This window comes from Nerophis ophidion, linkage group LG06 (genome assembly GCF_033978795.1).
Source record: "Nerophis ophidion isolate RoL-2023_Sa linkage group LG06, RoL_Noph_v1.0, whole genome shotgun sequence".
In the NCBI taxonomy this organism is placed as follows: domain Eukaryota; kingdom Metazoa; phylum Chordata; class Actinopteri; order Syngnathiformes; family Syngnathidae; genus Nerophis; species Nerophis ophidion.
The window spans coordinates 10,921,295-10,939,081 of record NC_084616.1 but is presented as its reverse complement, the minus strand read 5'-3'; the positions used below and the strand labels follow the sequence as shown (position 1 = coordinate 10,939,081).

Here is a 17,787-nt window from a genome sequence, read left to right as displayed (position 1 = left end):
TTTCCACGCTGGAAATTACTGAGAGCGGCCCATTCTTTCACAAATGTTTGTAGAAACAGTCTCCATGCCTAAGAAGCAACAAACAAACAAAACGAACACAGAGGTTTTTTTTATTTATTTCGCAACATAGATCTAAGAGTTATAATCATGTTTTAGTTGGATTTAGTTGGATTTAAAGCCCCATAAAAGTCAGTCCACCTTTTGCAGGTATTACAGCTTCAACTCTTCTGGGAAGGCTGTCCACAAGGTTGCGGAGTGTGTTAGTAGGAATTTCCCACCATTCTTCCAAAAGTGCATTAGTGAAGTCACACACTGATGTTGGTGGAGAAGGCGTGGCTCTCAGCCTCCGTTCAAATCCAACCCACAGGTGTTCCATCGGGTGCAGGCCAGTCAAGTTCATCCACACCAGACTCTGTCATCCATGTCTTTATGGACTTTGCAGTTATGTTAAATCCGCTAACCCCCTCTTTGTCTACATGGCCTACACTTGGTGGCTGAGTTGCTATTGTTCCCAAACTCTTCACTTTTCTTATATTAAAGCTGATGGTTGACTTTGGAATATTTAGGAGGAGGGAATTTCATGACTGGATTTGTCGCACAGGTGGCATCCTATGACAGTTCCACGCTGGAAATTACTGAGAGCGGCCCATTCTTTCACAAATGTTTGTAGAAACAGTCTCCATGCCTAAGAAGCAAATAACAAACAAAACGAACACAGAGGTTTTTTTTTTTTATTTCGCAACATAGATCTAAGAGTTATAATCATACTTTAGTTGGATCTAAAGCGCCATAAAAGACAGTCCACCTTTTGCAGGTATTACAGCTGCAACTCTTCTGGGAAGGCTGTCCACAAGGTTGCGGAGTGTGTTTGTAGGAATTTTCCACCATTCTTCCAAAAGCGCATTTGTGAGGTCACACACTGATGTTGGTGGAGAAGGCGTGGCTCTCAGCCTCCGTTCAAATCCAACCCACAGGTGTTCTATCGGGTTCAGGTCAAGACTCTGTGCAGGCCAGTCAAGTTCATCCACACCAGACTCTGTCATCCATGTCTTTATGGACTTTGCAGTTATGTTAAATCCGCTAACCCCCTCTTTGTCTACGTGACCTACACTTGGTGGCTGAGTTGCTGTTGTTCCCAAACTCTTCACTTTTCTTATATTAAAGCTGATGGTTGACTTTGGAATATTTAGGAGGAGGGAATTTCACGACTGGATTTGTCGCACAGTTGGCATCCAATGACAGTTCACAAATGTTTGTAGAAACAGTCTCCATGCCTAAGAAGCAACAAACGAACAAAACGAACACCGATGTATTTTTGTTAAATTTCGCAACACAGACCTAAGAGTTCTAATCATATTTTAGTTGGATTTAAAGCCCCACAAAAGTAGTTGTCCTCCTAAATTTAGACTTAAACTTCAACTTCGACAAACTTTAATTATCCACAAGGGATAAGGATGGAAAGGCTCGTGCACACAAGTGCACAAAACAAAACAAAATGTATAAAGTAGACAAAAGTACCATAGTAGCAATATGTAATATTTACATATTATATATAAAGTATATAACATATACTGGTATACTACATTATTATATATCAGTATATATTATATATTAAGAATGACTTCTTTTTACACTTAAATTTTGACTGTTAAGAATTAGGCCTGGGCAATATATGGAATATACTCGATATATCGCGGGTTTGTCCCTGTCCGATACAGAAAATGACTATCGTGATATTGGAGTATACGTTCTCACACAGTTGCTTTTAGCTGACGGCATTACACTGCAGGCTCTTCCCACTCTTTCTTGTCCCTCCTTCTCACAGAGACTTAAAACAAGCGCACCTTCAACATCTCCGTTCGGTGCCACACCCACAAAATGCCGAAGCAACTATTTCCACATCAACACCGTATGAAAAAAAATAGTCAACAGAAGGAGATAACATCCGCAGGAACCTACCACTTAGTGAAGGACGAGCATTATTTGATTTCCTATTATGCAGCTCATTTTTATTTGACCCTTATTGAAATATCGTGTGTGACATCATGCACAAAAGTGCACTCTATTTTTTTTTTTAAACTATTGTAGTGGCGTTCTGTACTAAAAGTGCACTTTAATTTAGTGTTGTTTTGATATGTCATCTTAGTGACATCATGCACAAAAGTGCACTCGTAGCTTGTTTTAAAATGTCTGACAATCTTGCACTTTCTGTTTTGGAAATGACATGAATGTTTGTGCCACTGCTTAATAACTGTTTGATAAATACACTTTTAGTTGCGATTTCCCTCTCTGCATGAAAGTTTAAAAGTAGCATATATTAATGCAGTATGAAGAAGAATGTTTGAATGTGGACAAATAGAATCATCATACTGCTGTGATTACATGCATCAAGTGTTCATTCAAGGCTAAGGCAAAATATGGAGATATATATGGTGTATCGTGACATGGCCTAAATCAGGGGTGTCCAAACTTTTTCCACTGAGGGCCGCACACTGAAAAATCAAAGCAAGCTGGGGCCATTTTGATATTTTTTATTTTAAAAACCAATGCAATATATGTATAAAAAATATACATTTAGGCCTTCACTCAGGCTTGATCCCGGGGACACCAAAAAAATGTAAAAAAATGTGTCATTATTCAGTATTATTATTATTATTATAGGCTTAAATCTCTACATCAACATTAGGTCTATCTGTCAATACAACATTTAAAAAAAATTAAGTTGTATGCCCTTTTTGTCTAAGAAAACAATTTTTTTATGGAAAAACACAAAATATGCAATATTTTCACGCAATAACATTTTTAAGTGGAATATTTTAGATTATATAATGAGTGTAGCTTTAAAAAGGTCAATAAGTCATAACAACATTGATTTTAATTCATTATTATTTTTGGAGCAATGACACTTAAAAAAAAAAAAATCACACTAAAATTATTGGGGATCCAAAAGGGTCGTACTCATTAAAGCAGGGGTGTCAAACTAAAATACAGAGTGGGCCAAAATTCTAAACTGAACAAAGCCGAGGGCCAAAGTTGAACAACTTAACCTTTTAATAGGGACCCAAACAAGTTTTGCATTGAATATTGAACAAGCAAGGCTTATATAACTTTATAGTGACATGCAAAATCGAGTTTTGTTGGTAGCGGGGGTGTATATTGTAGCGTCCTGGAAGAGTTAATGCTGCAAGGGGTTCTGGGTATTTGTTCTGTTGTGTTTATGTTGTGTTACGGTGTGGATGTTCCCCCGAAATGTGTTTGTCATTCTTGTTTGGTGTGGGTTCACAGTGTGGTGTAACAGTGTTAAAGTTGTTTATACGGCCACCCTCTGTGTGACCTGTATGGCTGATGGCCAAGTATGTCTTGCATTCACTAACGTGTTATTAGAAGCCGCATATATAATGTGACTAATGTGACTCGCTGTTTGTATGGAGGAAAAGCGGGCGTGACGACATGTTGTAGAGGATGCTAAAAGCAGTATCTTTAAGGCACGCCCCCAATATTGTTGTCCGGGTGGAAATTTGGGAAAATGGTTGCCCCGGGAGATTTTCGGGGGGGAGGCACTGAAATTCGGGATTCTCCTGGAAAAATCGGGAGGGTTGGCAAGTATGAGAATTAGCGTTGAATGTGGTGATACAGCGGCACCGCCACTGTATAATACCGGCGGGCCAGATCTAATGTTGATTTATTATTGCCTCAAGGGCCAAATGAAATTAAAGCTGCAAGCAGCGTTGGTCGGGTCCACCTTTGGCTGCTGCCCCCGAGACCCACGGCCGGATAAGCGCCAGAAGACGCCTTGGAGCCACTATTTTGAGAATCTAATGCATTGTGAAAGTAATGCAGTTGTTGTATTGAAGTGAAAATATCAAACTTCCTGTTGATTTTTGCTAAAGTATGTTAATTATTAAAATGTAGGTCTAAGTGAGACCTACATAGTTTTTTTTTTGGTTTCATGTCTCTCTGACATTCCTACCGGAAGTTACAAGCAGTTTTGTCTGTGTTTTCTTCCTAGGAGCAGTTTGTCCGTGTTGTATTCCTAGGGGGGCGGTAGAGCGCAATTTTGAGTTTTGAGGTTAGGTTTTTTCATCAGATCGCATTTTTTGCCAGACCTGATGTGTGTGTCAAGTTTGGTGAGTTGAGAAGCATTTTAAGGTGGTCAAATAACAGCTCAAAGAGGCAAAAATGACATTTTTTAGGAGACTTTGCACAGGGGTTCTTTGAAGGCGCCTAAAATCAAAACTTGAGAACTTATCAAAACTCTGTTCTATACTTTTAATCAAAAGGGTTCAATCTCTCTCCTGTGTGAGTTTGAAGCCAAAACCACAAACGCACTCAGAGGAGATAATGTTTGAAGAAAGGTGACCGGTTTTTACAAAACTTTTGTTTTGAAGGGGGGATTGCAAACTTCCTGTTGATTTTTGTTGGGGGTTGTCAATCTATGAAATGTAGGTCTAAGCGAGACCTACATAGAGGTTTTTGTTTCATGTCTCTCCGACATTCTTACCGGAAGTTACAAGCAATTTTGTCTGTGTTTTCTTCCTAGGAGCAGTTTTTTCAGTGTTTAATTCAAAAATAGCGCTAGAGCACAATTTTGAGTTTTGGTGTTTGGTTTTTTTCATTAGATCGCAATATTCGCCAGTCCTTATGTGTGCGCCAAGTTTGGTGACTTTTGAAGCATTTTAAAGGGCTTAAATTACCGCGCAAAGAGGCAAAAATTGCATTTTTGGCGAACATTTTATTTTGAAGGGGTTTTTGCCAACTTCCTGTAGATTTTTGCTGAAAGAAGTGAGTGTATGAAAATTGGGTCTAAGTCAGACCTACATAGGAGTTTTTGTTTCATGTCGCTATGACATTCCTAACAGAAGTTACATGCAGTTTTGTCTGTAATTTTTTTCCTAGGGGGGCGCTAGAGCGCAATTTTCATTTTGGGGGATTGGTTGCTTAATAAGTTGGGAAGGTTTGGTATACCGACGTGTGTGTCAAATTTGGTGAGTTTTGAAGCATGTTAAGGGGGTCAAATTACAGCGCGGGCCAAATTTGGCCCGCGGGCCAGAGTTTGACACCCATGCATTAAAGTGTTAAAACGTAAATCATAATTATTTTGTTTACTTTTAACACAATAATCTCGAGATCAACTTAAGATCTATCCGTCAATTGTAAGTTTTATTGTTGTTTATGTTTTTTGTTTGTTCATTTTAAAACAAAAACGTGTGGCAAACACAAAATATGCAACATTTTACACAAAAAATGTCTCAAAGTGGAATATTTAATGTGACGTAATTGGAGCCTTGAATAGGTCAATAATTCATAATGACATTGATTTTGATTCTTTTTTTTTTTTTTTAAGAAAGAAACAGCCTGCATGGCAGCTTTGTGTTATTAGACTCAAAATTGTAACATTTTCTTGTTAAATTTCACCTGTTTGCTCTTTTATACCGCTGTTTATGTTTTGTATTTTTTTAATCCTATTTTTAGAATTTGCCGTTGGGCCGTTAAAAAATTCCCTGCGGGCCGCAAATGGCCCCCGGGCCACACTTTGGACATCCCTGGCCTAAATATATCGAGATATTAATAAAAGGCCATATCGCCCAGCCCTATTAAGAATGTTAAAATGTGACTTAAAACACTGCCTGTACACTTAATAAAGCTGTTATGATGGCCACAGTTTCACTTTGGAACAAATTATTTCTATTAAATCCAACTGGAAAGATTGTTTACAAACACACATTCTCGGGTAATGGTGGTTAACCTCTTTTTACACTTGTATTTTGACCACTAAGAGTGTTAAAATGGGACCGTAAAGCTTTTTCTGATGGTTAAGTTTGACCCTAGAAGAGATTATTTCTATTTACGTTGTAATCAACTCTGTTTAAACTTAGTTTTATGACAGTAAAGAATGATATATTATGAGGTGGTGACTTGTCCACCCATGTGCAGCTGAGATAGACCAACTGTAGTTACTGACAGTGGTTTTATGAAGTGTTCCTGAGCCCATGCGGTGATATCCTTTACACACTGATGTCAGTTTTGGATGCAGTACCGCCTTAGGGATCAAAGGGGCGTAATATCATCGCTTACGTGCAGTGATTTCTCCAGATTCTCTGAACCTTTTGATGATTTCACGGACCTTAAATGGTAAAATCCCTAAATTCCTTGCTATAGCTCGTTGAGAAATGTTGTTCTAAAACTGTTCGACAATTTGCATACAAAGTGGTGACCCTCACCCCATCCTTGTTTGTGAATTACTTAGCATTTCATGGATGCTGCCTTTATACCCAATCATGGCACCCACCTGTTCCCAATGAGCCTGCACACCTGTGGGATGTTCCATATAAGTGTTTGATGAGCATTCCCCAACTCTATCAGTATTTATTGCCACCTTTCCCAACTTCTTTCTCATGTGTTGCTGGCATCAAAGTCTAAAGTTAATGATTATTTGCAAAATCAGTTTGAACATCAAATATGTTGTCTTTGTAGCATATTCAACTGAATATGGGTTGAAAATGATTTCCAAATCATTGTTTTCCGTTTATATTTACATCTAACACAATTTCCCAACTCATATGGAAACAGGGATTGTATTATATACTGTATGTTTTAGTACACAACTTGTGATTAAAAAGAGTATTAAAAAAGTTTCACTTTCGGCGGGGGGGCTGGGGGGGGCTTGAATTGTCAGTCTTCCCAGGGCCCCAGTTTAGTTAGGGGCGGCCCTGTATGTCTGTTTAGACATGTCTGTGACATTTCAGTTGACTCTTGCCCTCTTTTTCACGGTGAAAAGCACATTTTCATGACAGTTGGAGTTTCCTGCTATTTCTTTTTTTTTCTCCCAAGTTTGGACAAAATCGGTCGGCTCGTCTCCTTTAGGGGAAAGTAGCATGAGTAAAAATGAACACACCAAACTTGCGTGAAACCGATCAAGTTGTGAGCTATCTCGCCCACCCACCCCCACTTTCTCTCTAACTCTCTCTCTCTCTCTCTCTCTCTCTCTCGTGCAGATGCATCAGCGGGCGGCGACAGAAGGAGGATCCGAGGCGGCGCCTGCTCACTCGGCCACGGCGGTCACTCTCAGCCCACCTCTGCTCCGCTTCTCCCCCGTTGCACCTCCTCCCTGCCGGGGGACGCGAGAGGACTCTCCTGGTGCCCGGCAGAGCCACGGTAAGAGAAAGCCGACATGTCCGCCTGGCACGTCGAGGGACTTCAATGCTTTTGTTGTGTTTTTGCTCTCCTTCCTGATTGACTTCCCCGGTGGTGTTTGCAGAGTGTGCATGTTCCTGCCAGCCAGCGCTCTTATTAAGTTACAAGTACCCAACCGGTCTGGACTATTTAGAGAGGACGGCAGTTTTTAGCAACACCTCTCACAGACCGGGCTGACACTATGACACCTCATTCACACTCTTTTTGGAATACTTATATCACGGGTCAACTGCAGAACGTGCCGGGCAACCAAATGCGGTTTTAATGGGAATGTTAACCCTTGTGTAATGTTCATGTTGTTGTTGCTCAGCCGACGTTTGTGGGTCCGAGGGACCCGTTGCATTTTGTGGCTTTTAATGCCTCACAATCAAACACTTGTATGTTCAAATACTGAACAGATGTTTATTGGGATGAGGTCATCATATGTCAAGGAGGACAGAGTGTACAGCACATCAGAGGGTCAAAATGTGCGAGAAAATGAGAGCAGACAGTGTTGACAAACAATGTTGCAACCTTGTGCGGGAACCGCAGGTGCAGAAACACCAAAGAATGATCCCTGTGGGATGCAGAAACTGGCAGAGAAGTTTTCCGGGCAACGTTCATGTTGCTGTTACTCAGCCGGCGTTTGTGGTTCTGATGGACCCGTTGCATTTTGTGGCTTTTAATGCCTCACAATCAAACACTTGTATGTTCAAATACTAAACAGATGTTTATTGGGATGAGGTCATCATATGTCAAGGAGGACAGAGTGTACAGCACATCAGAGGGTCAAAATGTGCGAGAAAATGAGAGCAGACAGTGTTGACAAACAATGTTGCAACCTTGTGCGGGAACCGCAGGTGCAGAAACACCAAAGAATGATCCCTGTGGGATGCAGAAACTGGCAAAGAAATTTTACGGGCAACGTTCATATTGTTACTCAGCCAGCGTTTGTGGCTCTGATGGACCCGTTGCATTTTGTGGCTTTTAATGCTTCACAATCAAACACTTGTATGTTCAAATACTGAACAGATGTTTATTGGGATGAGGTCATCATATGTCAAGGAGGACAGAGTGTACAGCACATTAAAGGGTCAAAATGTGTGAGAAAATGAGAGCAGACAGTGTTGACAAACAATGTTGCAACTTTGTGCGGGAACCGCAGGTGCAGAAACACCAAAGAATGATGCCTCTGGGATGCAGAAACTGGCAAAGAAATTTTACGGGCAACGTTCATATTGTTGTTACTCAGCCAGCGTATGTGGCTCTGATGGACCCGTTGCATTTTGTGGCCTTTAATGCCTCACAATCAAATACTTTTATGTTCAAATACTGAACAGATGTTTACCTTATCCCAATAAACATCTGTAAAAAATACAATATATTTCCAAAAGTATTTGGCCACCTGCCTTGACTTGAAGTCCCATCCCATTCCTAACACATAGGGGTCAATATGACCTTTTGCAGCTATTACAGCTTCAACTCTCCTAGGAAGGCTGTCCACAAGGTTGCAGAGTCTGTTTATAGGGATTGTCCACCATTCATTGGTGAGGTCACACACTGATGTTTGTGGAGAAGGCCTGGCTCTCAGTCTCCGTTCTAATTCATCCCAAAGGTGTTCTATCGGATTCAGGTCAGGACTCTGTGCAGGCCAGTCAAGTTCATCCACACCAGACTCTGTCATCCATGTCTTTATGGACCTTGCTTTGTGCACCAGTTTACGTGGCCTACCACTTGGTGGCTGAGTTGCTGTTGTTCCCAAACTCTTCACTTTACTTATAACAAAGTTGACTTTGGAATATTTAGGAGCGAGGAAATTTCACGACTGGATTTGTTGCACAGGTGGCATCCTATGACAGTTCCATGCTGGAAATCACTAAGACAGCCCATTCTTTCACAAAGGTTGGTAGAAACAGTCTCCATGCCTAATTGCCTCATTTGATACACCGGGCCAAGTGATTAGGACACCTGATTTTCATCATTTGGATGGGTGGCCAAATACTTTTGGCAATATAGTGTATATAAACATACACTATGTTGCCAAAAGTATTTGGCCACCTGCCTTGACTCACATATGAACTTGAAATGCCATCCCATTCCTAACCCATAGGGGTCAATATGATGTGGGTCCACCTTTTGCAGCTATTACAGCTTCAACTCTCCTGGGAAGGCTGTCCACAAGGTTGTACTATATGATGATGGTGACACATGTCAATCATTACAATCAATCAGTGGTGTATCGCACTAGATTGCAGTCTATAGATGGCATTGATGGGGGGATCGCAGCTGAGAGTGTGATGATGTCATCGCCAAATTTTCATAATTGGTTTTGAGGCATTTGGAAAAGGTGAGTAATGTTTTAGGAACTGCAAAAGAACTTTTCCTGTCTCAGTTGGAGCAGAGATGCTTCTAGGCCAGAGGTATCAAAGTGGTTTTCACGTCGCAGTTATGTTTGGCCCCAGAGGGCCTCTTCTCACAGTCAATACTATTATTACACCATTTTTGATGCATTTTAGTTTATTTATTTTTTCAACTACAATGTAAAAAAAAATATATGGTAATTTGCAATAATTTCACCTCAATATGTGGTATATATATCACAGCTGTTTTTAAGGTTAAAAAAAATGGCAGCTCAGTTTTCATAATTTTACTGTAAAATTTACATTTGTTTTTTTTACTGTAAATAAAAAAACTGCAATTTTACTGTAAAATTTTGGCACCTGAGCTGCCGGTTTGTATTTTTCCCATCAATCAACAAGTGTAGATTTTTGGGTGTATTACTGTTAATGCCAAAACGGCACAACAGTTTATTACAGTAAAAAAAAAGTTGGTTTCATTTTTAAAAAATTATGATGTAAAAACCTCAGTAAATGTTAAAAAAATTTTTACCATGAAATCTATTGCTACTTTTACAATGTAAAAAAAATGTGGTAAGTTGCAATAATTTCACCTCACAATGTAGTGTATAATACTGCTGTTTTTATGGTGAAAAAAAAAAAAAAAAAGGCAGCTCAGTTGTCAGAATTTTACTATAAAATTCATATTTGTTTTTTTAACTGTTAATAAAAAAAACCTGCAATTTTACTGTAAAATTTTGGCACCTGAGCTGCCAGTTTTTTTTGTTTTTTTTTTAACCGCAACTCAACAAGTCTAGATTTTTCGGTGTATTACTGTAAATGCCAAAACGGCACCACAGTTTATTACAGTAAAAAAAGTTTTTGTCATTAAGAGAAAAATGCTGTAAAAACCTCAGTAAATGTCCCATTTTTTTACCCTGAAATCTATTGCTACTTTTACAATGTAAAAAAAATGTGGTAAGTTGCAATATTTTCATCTCAATATGTGGTGTATATCACTGCTGTTTCTATAGTAAAAAAAAAAAGGCAGCTTAGTTTTCATAATTTTACTGTAAAATGTACATTTGTTTTTTACTGTAAATAAAAAAACTACAATTTTACAGTAAAAATTTGGCACCTGAGCTGCCGGTTTGTATTTTTCCCCATCAATCAACAAGTGTAGATTTTTGGGTGTATTACTGTTAATGCCAAAACGGCACCACAGTTTATTACAGTAAAAAAAAGTTGTTTTCATTTTTAAAAATGTATGATGTAAAAACCTCAGTAAATGTTACAATTTTTTTTACCATGAAATCTATTGCTACTTTTACAATGTAAAAAAAAAAAAATGTGGTAGATTGCAATAATTTCATCTCAAAATTTAGTGTATAATACTGCTGTTTTTATGAGGAAAAACATTTTAAAAAAGGCAGCTCAGTTGTCAGAATTTTATTGTAAAATTTACATTTGTTTTTTTAAATGTTAATAAAAAAAAAATGCAATTTTGTCCAGGGTTTACACCGCCTTCCGCCCGATTGTAGCTGAGATTGGCGCCAGCGCCCCCCGCGACCCCCCCAAAAAAGGGAATAAGCGGTAGAAATGGATGGATTTACTGTAAAAATTTTGGCACCTGAGCTGCCAGTTCTTTTTGTTTGTTTTTTAACCGCTACTCAACAAGTGCAAATTTTTCAGTGTATTACTGTAAATGCCAAAACGGCACCACAGTTTATTAGAGTAAAAAAAAGTTTTTTATTTTTAAAAATTTATGATGTAAAAACCTCAGTAAATGTTAAAAAATTTTTTAACATGAAATCTATTGCTACTTTTACAATGTAAAAAAAATATGGTAAGTTGCAATAATTTCACCTCAAAATGTAGTGTATAATACTGCTCTTTTTATGGTAAAAAATACATTAAAAAAGGCAGCTCAGTTGTCAGAATTTTATTGTAAAATTTACATTTGTTTTTTTAACTGTTAATTAAAAAAAAAATGCAATTTTGTCCAGGGTGTACACCGCCTTCCGCCCGATTGTAGCTGAGATTGGCGCCAGCGCCCCCCGCGACCCCCATAAAAAAAGGGAATAAGCGGTAGAAAATGGATGGATTTACTGTAAAAATTTTGGCACCTGAGCTGCCAGTTCTTTTTTTTTGTTTTTCAACCGCTACTCAACAAGTGCAAATTTTTCAGTGTATTACTGTAAATGGCAAAACGGCACCACAGTTTATTAGAGTAAAAAAAGTTGTTTTTATTTTTAAAAATTTATGATGTAAAAACCTCAGTAAATGTTAAAAAAATTTTTACCATGAAATCTATTGCTACTTTTACAATGTAAAAAAAATATGGTAAGTTGCAATAATTTCACCTCAAAATGTAGTGTATAATACTGCTGTTTTTATGGTAAAAAAAAATAAATAAAAAAAGGCAGCTCAGTTGTCAGAATTTTATTGTAAAATTTACATTTCTTTTTTTAACTGTTAATAAAAAAAAAATGCAATTTTGTCCACGGTGTACCCCGCCTTCCGCCCGATTGTAGCTGAGATAGGCGCCAGCGCCCCTCGCGACTCCCTAAAAAAAGTGAATAAGCGGTAGAAAATGGATGGATTTACTGTAAAAGATTTTGGCACCTGAGCTGCCAGTTCTTTTTGTTTGTTTTTTAACCGCAACTCAACAAGTGTAAATTTTTCAGTGTATTACTGTAAATGCCAAAACTTCACCACAGTTTATTAGAGTAAAAAAAGTTGTTTTTATTTTTAAAAACTTATGATGTAAAAACCTCAGTAAATGTTAAATTTTTTTTTACCATGAAATCAATTGCTACTTTTACAATGTAAAAAAAATATGGTAAGTTGCAATAATTTCACCTCAAAATGTAGTGTATAATACTGCTGTTTTTATGGTGAAAAAATAAATTAAAAAAGGCAGCTCAGTTGTCAGAATTTTATTGTAAAATTTACATTTGTTTTTTTAACTGTTAATTAAAAAAAAACTGCAATTTTGTCCAGGGTGTACCCCGCCTTCCGCCCGATTGTAGCTGAGATAGGCGCCAGCGCCCCCCTCTACCCCCTAAAAAAAGGGAATAAGCGGTAGAAAATGGATGGATTTACTGTAAAATTTTGGCACCTGAGCTGCCAGTTTTTTTTGTTTGTTTTTTAACCGCAACTCAACAAGTGTACATTTTTCAGTGTATTACTGTAAATGCCAAAACGGCACCACAGTTTATTAGAGTAAAAAAAAGTTGTTTTTATTTTTAAAAATTTATGATGTAAAAACCTCAGTAAATGTTAAAAAACATTTTACCATGAAATCTATTGCTACTTTTACGATGTAAAAAAAATTTGGTAAGTTGCAATAATTTTACCTCAAAATGTAGTGTATAATACTGCTGTTTTTATGGTAAAAAAATAAATAGAAAAAGGCAGCTCAGTTGTCAGAATTTTATTGTAAAATTTACATTTGTTTTTTTAACTGTTAATAAAAAAAAAAAACTGCAATTTTGTCCAGGGTGTACACCGTCTTCCGCCCGATTGTAGCTGAGATAGGCGCCAGCGCCCCCCGCGGCCCCCCAAAAAAAGGGAATAAGCGGTAGAAAATGGATGGATTTACTGTAAAATTTTGGCACCTGAGCTGCCAGTTCTTTTTGTTTGTTTTTTAACCGCAACTCAACAAGTGTACATTTTTCAGTGTATTACTGTAAATGCCAAAACGGCACCACAGTTTATTACAGTAAAAAAAGGTTTTTGTCATTTAGAGAAAAATGCTATAAAAACCTCAGTAAATGTCAATTTTTTTACCTTGAAATCTATTGCTACTTTTACAATGTAAAAAAAATATGGTAAGTTGCAATAATTTCATCTCAATATGTGGTGTATATTACTGCTGTTTTATAGTACAAACAAAGGGCAGCTCAGTTGTCAGAATTTTACTGTAAAATGTACATTTTTTTAATTTTATTGTAAATTTTAAAAAATGCAATTTTACAGTAAAATTTTGGCGCCTGGCTTGCCAGTTTGTTTGTTTTTTTGTTTTTGCTGCAAATCAACAACTGTAGATTTTTCGGTGTATTACTGTATAAATTCCAAAACGGCACCACAGTTTTTTACAGTAAAAAAAACTTTTTTTAATCGTTTAGAAAAAAATGCTGTAAAAACTTTAGTAAATGTCACAATTTCACCATGATTGAATGGTTAGAATGTGAGTGTGAATGTTGTCTATCAGTGTTGGCCCTGTGATGAAGTGGCGACTTGTCCAGGGTGTACTCCGCCTTCCGCCCAAATGCAGCTGAGATAAGTTCTAGCACCCCCCGCGACCTCAAAAGGGACAAGTGGTAGAAAATGGATGGATGGATGAATGAAGGGTGAATTTGATGTGGAAGAAGACGAAGGGTGTGTTTGGTGTGGAAGAAGATGAAGGGTGAGTTTGGTGTGGAAGAAGATGAAGGGTGAGTTTGGTGTGGAAGAAGATGAAGAGTGTAGAAAGCTGGAACGCAAATGGCGCACGACTAAACTTGAGGTGCACCATCAAGCATGGAGTGATGGTTTAATAACTTATAAACGCATGCTTACCTTAGCTAAAGCTAAATATTACTCAAATCTCATCCACCGTAATAAAAACGATCCTAAATTTTTGTTTAGTACGGTAGCATCGCTAACCCAACAAGGGACCCCTTCCAGTAGCTCCACCCACTCAGCTGATGACTTTATGCAATTCTTTAGTAAGAAAATTGAAGTCATTAGAAAGGAGATTAAAGACAATGCGTCCCAGCTACAACGGAGTTCTATTAACACGGATACGATGGTATATACGGCGGATACTGCCCTCCAAAATAGTTTCTCTCGTTTTGAGGAAATAACATTAGAGGAATTGTTACAACGTGTAAATGGAATAAAACAGACAACATGTTTACTTGACCCTCTTCCTGGGAAACTGATCAAGGAGCTCTTTGTATTATTAGGTCCATCAGTGCTAAATATTATAAACTTATCACTCTCCTCGGGCACTGTTCCCCCAGCATTCAAAAAAGCGGTTATTCATCCTCTTCTTAAAAGACCTAACCTCGATCCTGACCTCATGGTAAACTACCGACCGGTGTCTCACCTTCCCTTTATTTCAAAAATCCTCGAAAAAATTGTTGCGGAGCAGTTAAATGAACACTTAGCGTCTAACAATCTATGTGAAACGTTTCAATCCGGTTTCAGGGCAAATCACTCCACGGAGACAGCCCTCGCAAAAGTGACTAATGATCTATTGCTAACGATGGATTCTGATGCGTCATCTATGTTGCTGCTCCTCGATCTTAGCGCCGCTTTCGATACCGTCGATCATAATATTTTATTAGAACGTATCAAAACACGAATTGGTATGTCAGACTTAGCCCTGTCTTGGGTTAACTCTTATCTTACTGATAGGATGCAGTGTGTCTCCCATAACAATGTGACCTCAGACTATGTTAAGGTAACGTGTGGAGTTCCCCAGGGTTCGGTCCTTGGCCCTGCACTCTTCAGCATCTACATGCTGCCGCTAGGTGACATCATACGCAAATACGGTGTTAGCTTTCACTGTTATGCTGATGACACCCAACTCTACATGCCCCTAAAGCTGACCAACACGCCGGATTGTAGTCAGCTGGAGGCGTGTCTTATGCTGATGACACCCAACTCTACATGCCCCTAAAGCGGACCAACACGCCGGATTGTAGTCAGCTGGAGGCGTGTCTTAATGAAATTAAACAATGGATGTCCGCTAACTTTTTGCAACTCAACGCCAAAAAAACGGAAATGCTGATTATCGGTCCTGCTAGACACCGAACTCTATTTAATAATACAACTCTAACATTTGACAACTAAACAATTAAACAATGCGACACGGTAAAGAATCTGGGTGTTATATTTGACCCAACTCTCTCCTTTGAGTCACACATTAAAAGCGTCACTAAAACGGCCTTCTTTCATCTCCGTAATATCGCTAAAATTCGCTCCATTCTGTCCACTAAAGACGCTGAGATCATTATCCATGCGTTTGTTACGTCTCGCCTCGACTACTGTAACGTATTATTTTCGGGTCTCCCCATGTCTAGCATTAAAAGATTACAGTTGGTACAAAATGCGGCTGCTAGACTTTTGACAAGAACAAGAAAGTTTGATCACATTACGCCTGTACTGGCTCACCTGCACTGGCTTCCTGTGCAATTAAGATGTGACTTTAAGGTTTTACTACTTACGTATAAAATACTACACGGTCTAGCTCCATCCTATCTTGCCGATTGTATTGTACCATATGTCCCGGCAAGAAATCTGCGTTCAAATGACTCCGGCTTATTAGTGATTCCCAAAGCCCAAAAAAAGTTTGCGGGCTGTAGAGCGTTTTCATTTCGGGCTCCAGTACTCTGGAATGCCCTCCCGGTAACAGTTCGAGATGCCACCTCAGTAGAAGCATTTAAGTCTCACCTTAAAACTCATTTGTATACTCTAGCCTTTAAATAGACTCCCTTTTTAGACCAGTTGATCTGCCGTTTCTTTTCTTTTTCTTCTATGTCCCACTCTCCCTTGTGGAGGGGGTCCGGTCCGATCCGGTGGCCATGTACTGCTTGCCTGTGTATCGGCTGGGGACATCTCTGCGCTGCTGATCCGCCTCCGCTTGGGATGGTTTCCTGCTGGCTCCGCTGTGAACGGGACTCTCGCTGCTGTGTTGGATCCGCTTTGGACTGGACTCTCGCGACTGTGTTGGATCCATTATGGATTGAACTTTCACAGTATCATGTTAGACCCGCTCGACATCCATTGCTTTTCTCCTCTCCAAGGTTCTCATAGTCATCATTGTCACCGACGTCCCACTGGGTGTGAGTTTTCCTTGCCCTTATGTGGGCCTACCGAGGATGTCGTAGTGGTTTGTGCAGCCCTTTGAGACACTAGTGATTTAGGGCTATATAAGTAAACATTGATTGATTGATTGATTGATTTTGTGTGGAAGAAGATGAAGGGTTTGTTTGGTGTGGAAGATGAGGGGTGAGTTTGGTGTGGAAGAAGACGAAGGGTGAGTTTGGTGTGGAAGAAGATGAATGTGAGTTTGGTGTGGAAGAAGACAAAGGGTGAGTTTGGTGTGGAAGAAGATGAAGGGTGAGTTTGGTGTGGAAGATGAAGGTTGAGTTTGGTGTGGAAGAAGACGAAGGGTGAGTTTGGTGTGGAAGAAGACGAAGGGTGAGTTTGGTGTGGAAGAAGATGAAGGGTGAGTTTGGTGTGGAAGAAGATGAAGGGTGAGTTTAGTTTGGAAGATGATGAAGGGTGACTTTTGTGTGGAAGAAGACGAAGGGTGAGTTTGGTGTGAAAGAAGCTGAAGGGTGAGTTTGGTGTGGAAGAAGATGAAGGGTGTGTTTGGTGTGGAAGAAGTTGAAGGGTGAGTTTGGTGTGGAAGAAGCTGAAGGGTGAGTTTGGTGTGGAAGAAACTGAAGGGTGAGTTTGGTGTGGAAGAAGATGAGGGGTGAGTTTGGTGTGGAAGAAGACGAAGGGTGAGTTTTGTGTGGAAGAAGATGAGGGGTGAGTTTGGTGTGGAAGAAGACGAAGGGTGAGTTGTGTGTGGAAGAAGTTGAAGGGTGAGTTTGCTGTGGAAGAAGACGAAGGGTGAGTTTGGTGTGGAAGAAGATGAATGTGAGTTTGGTGTGGAAGAAGATGAGGGGTGAGTTTGGTGTGGAAGAAGACGAAGGGTGTGTTTGGTGTGGAAGAAGTTGAAGGGTGAGTTTGGTGTGGAAGAAGACGAAGGGTGAGTTTGGTGTGGAAGAAGATGAATGTGAGTTTGGTGTGGAAGAGGACGAAGGGTGTGTTTGGTGTGGAAGAAGTTGAAGGGTGAGTTTAGTGTGGAAGAAGATGAAGGGTGAGTTTGGTGTGGAAGAAGATGAATGTGAGTTTGGTGTGGAAGAGGACGAAGGGTGTGTTTGGTGTGGAAGAAGTTGAAGGGTGAGTTTAGTGTGGAAGAAGATGAAGGGTGAGTTTGGTGTGGAAGAAGATGAATGTGAGTTTGGTGTGGAAGAGGACGAAGGGTGTGTTTGGTGTGGAAGAAGTTGAAGGGTGAGTTTAGTGTGGAAGAAGATGAAGGGTGAGTTTGGTGTGGAAGAAGATGAATGTGAGTTTGGTGTGGAAGAGGACGAAGGGTGTGTTTGGTGTGGAAGAAGTTGAAGGGTGAGTTTGGTGTGGAAGATGACGAAGGGTGAGTTTGGTGTGGAAGAAGATGAAGAGTGACTGTGAGTCGTCCCATTACTTTTGAGTGTGCGGCACTCAGGTTGCATTG

General features: G+C 39.4%; 1 protein-coding gene across 1 annotated transcript in view; it reads left to right on the top strand.

The window, feature by feature from the left end:
- Positions 1–17,787, top strand: part of dgkaa (diacylglycerol kinase, alpha a) — an 89,466-nt gene that overhangs the window by 6,787 nt on the left and 64,892 nt on the right. The window contains exon 3 of the mRNA XM_061902640.1: positions 6,996–7,155. The gene's annotated coding sequence lies outside the window, so the exon portion shown is untranslated. The remainder of the gene's footprint in view (positions 1–6,995; positions 7,156–17,787) is intronic.